Source organism: Siphateles boraxobius, unplaced genomic scaffold (genome assembly GCF_051911475.1).
Source record: "Siphateles boraxobius isolate OS27281-9 unplaced genomic scaffold, OSU_SipBor_1 26, whole genome shotgun sequence".
Classification (NCBI taxonomy): domain Eukaryota; kingdom Metazoa; phylum Chordata; class Actinopteri; order Cypriniformes; family Leuciscidae; genus Siphateles; species Siphateles boraxobius.
In genome coordinates this window covers 13,769,900-13,774,046 of record NW_027508876.1, presented here as the reverse complement: position 1 = coordinate 13,774,046, position 4,147 = coordinate 13,769,900, and the positions used below count along the sequence as shown (strand labels likewise).

At 35.9% G+C, this 4,147-nt stretch overlaps 1 long non-coding RNA gene across 1 annotated transcript; it reads left to right on the top strand.

Moving 5' to 3' along the window:
* The first annotated feature begins 2,514 nt into the window (after nt 1–2,514).
* Nucleotides 2,515–3,595, top strand: LOC143751479 (uncharacterized). The gene is made up of 2 exons (XR_013207245.1): nt 2,515–3,343; nt 3,419–3,595. It is a non-coding gene; the product is annotated as an uncharacterized LOC143751479 (long non-coding RNA).
* Nucleotides 3,596–4,147: the final 552 nt, after the last annotated feature.

Here is a 4,147-nt window from a genome sequence, read left to right as displayed (position 1 = left end):
TTGCATTGAACATGCATTTACTCATCTCACTTGCACTAAAACATTCAGTATTCCTCAAAATGAATAAAAACAGTCAAATGCAATCTCAGAATTTTGTGCAAAAGTTTTATAATTAACTATGTTAAATTACACAAATATACTTTATGTATTTAATCTCACTTTATTAACCAATGTCTTTGCTGCTGACCTACAATGATCTTATCCAACCATACTAATAAGCAAAAATGACTTTAGATTAGGTTTAGAAATAAGAGTGTTGAACTTCCTTCTCCTGTATCCTATTGTTATTTAATCAAGAACAGCAGCAGCTGAAAGGTTTGTTTGAGCGGCGCCCTCTACTGTACAGTAGTAAATATGCATTTTCTTCAGCCTGAGGCTTATTCATTTAACTTTTGATGTGAAAGGGCCTTAACAATTGGCAAAAATAGATTGTTTTAGCTGTTATTAAAAAACAAACAAACAAGCCCATGCAGGTGAGAAAAAGTAACGCAAAAGTAATGTAACGCATTACTTTCCATAAAAAGTAACTAAGTAACGTACTTAGTTACTTTTTTGGGGAGTAACGCAATATTGTAATGCATTACTTTTAAAAGTAACTTTCCCCAACACTGCCTGCATATTGTCATCAGATTGTGCATCCAGCTCATGTACTCTATCCCTTTGCTGGGTTCAAGACTGATAGAATGTTTTAGCACCTAGTTGCTGTGTTTGGTCTGACCTGCAGCATCTCGCATGTGGTTTAGTTTACCACAGTTGTTGCAGCGTTTGTTTTATGCATAGCATTTGTTTTTTTCTGAAGGATGTTAGCCATTACAGTTTGAGCAACGTCTGTTCATTTGTGCTTATTGCAATATTGCTTTTGTTTGCATATTTTTAAACTAATTTATTATTCTAAAGTTAGTGATTTTTTACATTTGGTTTTTAAGAAATATTTTTTTTTGTGAATACAATCGAACTTTTTCTTTTAAAGGCACTTTAGTTATATATTTGCAAATATATGTGGCATTATTGCAAAAACAGACCCTTCAAAACAATTCAAACAACTACAACAAAAAATCAAAAATTTACAAAAATACTGATTTAAATGTATTTTATCATGTTTAAATATATATATTCACAAAATAAATCAACAAAGTTGTAATAAGAGCAGTTGAACAGAAATACTAATGTTGAGTAATCTTGTGGTAAATTGGCAAAAAAGTACCACAAATCCCCCAAAACAAAGCATAAATTTAGGCCTATAGTTTAAAAGTAAAAATAAACCTGCAAAAAACAAACAAACACTTTTTTTTAAGACATTTATTTTTAAGAATGTAAATGCAATTGCTAAACACACTCTTGCATGTTGCACAAATCTAGCCTATTTCTAAGCCAAATGAATGCAGGGCTATTTCTAATGTGCACATAAACTGAAAGCTAAAATTGAATTGACACAAAAATTGTGTTTTAAGCAAAGAACCTCAGCTGAGAAAACAGTTACTACAGACTCTCACAAAAGCTGGCCGTGAAGCCATTACAATAAATATAATATATTTTACCGTGGTGTAGAATTACTGTAGAATGTAGGCTATAGCATGAAAGATGTTTACTACAGAGATTTTTTTTTACAGATAACTTTTATAAAAAATTTATAAAGTAGAGAAACAAATCCTTACCACACAACAGTGCAGTTAAGCAGAATTTACTTTCCATTGCAACACATTTTATACATGATTTTAATGAACATGATATGAAGTAACACTGACTACACCCCAAGTGGCTCTAAAAAATAATCTAAAGCGTCCCGCTCCCTATGCTAGAAATACCACCTGGCCAAAGTGACCGTTGACACGTCACCGAGCAATGTGGGTTGGAGATGTGTGTTCTGACGAGTTGTGTTCAGTAAGTTTTTTTTCGACTGCACGTTGAATGAAATGGCTAGAATTTATTGACATCTCCACTATTGATCCAACGTATCATCAGTGCTCGGATTCGCTTTCATGGTGCTGTCAAAAATGAATGGCCTACAAAAAATAGCTTAGAAATCACTTGTTATGCTATATTATCACCCAATATTGGATTCAATCTTTTTGTCAACCTGTTCACTTTCAATTAGGAATGGTATTATATTTCTATTTGCATCTAATTAATAGTAGGCTTCATTTATCTGAGAGTCGGCATCTCATTTTTTGCTAAATTGTTTTTGTTTGTTTTTTGTTTTTTTACAAATGTTGTCATTTTTTAACTAAATAAAATCATTTTAAAACAAACTTCCCGGTGAAACATTAAAGTAGATTAGTGTGATCAACAGTGCAATTTTTTTCATATATTTTCATATTTCCACAATTATTCGAAAATAATGTTTTTTTTTTACTTAATTAGATGCTTATTCTCAGATAAATGAGCGCTACGATCAATCAGATGCAAATAGAAATATAAAACCCGTCCTAATTGAAAGAGAACAGGTTGACAAAAAGATTGAATCCAATATTGGGTGATAATATAGCATAACAAGAGATTTATATGCTATTTTTATAGGCCGGTCATTTTTGACTGGGAACATCCCAAGTGTTATAGGGTTTTGAACACAACCTGAGGGTTAAAACAGACAGACCAGCACACTGTAAAAACGAGTGTAACCCAGTTTCAAAATGTATGTTCATCTTTCTACCTAACAGTGTCAATGAAAAACAAGGTGACCGGAGAGGTCAGCCCGAGGGCAGTCTGTCATAGATCCATGAGGAAAAATTAAAAGACACGAATTGAGAGTTGGGTGACTAGGGTCAATGTTAGGGTAATGGTTAGGCCTGCTGATAAGTTGCCCATATCAGCTGATAAGTAACATTATCTAAATGTATATGGCTTAGATTCTGTCTACTGTTTATGGACGTGAATGGGTAGGCCTACATTTTAACATAATTATGTGGCTCTCATCTAGAATACAACTGTATGCATTGATTAGTTATATTTTCCTCTTGTTAACAGTTTAGCTCTTAGGAGGTACTTCTCATCTAAGCTTCTATTTCTCCCTATCGTGTTAAAACACTCGAAACCTGTCATTTTGGCGAGCACCCACTGCTCCTGTGTGGTGGGGTGTGCCTTATGCAACCATTTGGTTGCACTGTATCAAACAACAGACTTCTCACAATTAAGCATCCCTGCACAATTGCACAGACACTGGGCAGATCTGGCATAAAGCGAGGACCTTGGCAAGTCATCTGTCTGTCATGTGAATTGTACCTTTGCACATGTAGCTATTGTGATGCCATGTCAAAATGCATCTTTGCTGTCAGGATGTTAGGCCAGGTCCGGTGGGAAACATGGAGGTCCGCAAACCTCAAAATGTAACCGCTGTTTTTGTGAGGTGAGATTATATTACCTTTAGTTTATGTGTTTATTATGTACCCTGAGGTTTTTTAAAAACTTTTTTTCACTTCAGAAGTTCTCTCTACAAAGCACTGGATGGGGTCATGCCAGATCTAGCCACATTGAGAGTGGGAGAGGTATATAAGGACTTTCCCCCTTTTCATGCACCTCTGGTGACCACCATGGGCATGTTAGTGGAAGTCCCATTAGTTCAGTCAGCTTTTGGGGCTGTCCAGGCAGGGAGTGTGCTGTCATTTCAGCTAAAACAACCAGAAATGCGGGAAATCATCAACATCCCAGACACCCATGGCCAACCTTCCATTCCCATCCAAAGCTATAGGCTTGAGCCAACAACATGCGCCTGTGTTATCAGAGGAGGAACATGAACATATGAAATCGCTACAGGTTTCATTCAACATGGCCCAAAGGGTTGAAGCTGCAACACAGGAGCAGAGCTCATGCCAGGAATGGTATCAACTGAGAAAGATGCGAGTCACATCTACACGCTTTCACGAGGCATGCCATGTTCGCTGTCAAACATCAGCTGAAAATCTGGCACACAGAATTTTGAGGGGGAGAGTCATGACGAAGGACATGAGGAGAGGAATCGATATGGAGCCTGTTGCCGTGACAGAGTACTGCAGTTTAAAAAATCTGAATTATTCACAATGCGGGTTCATTATACACTCTGATGCTCCATCGCTGGGATGTTCTCCCGATGGAGTCGTTTTATCAAATCAATATTCAAATCAAAAGTTGTGTCTGCTAATATTATTTAATCTAAATAATTAAATAATTATTG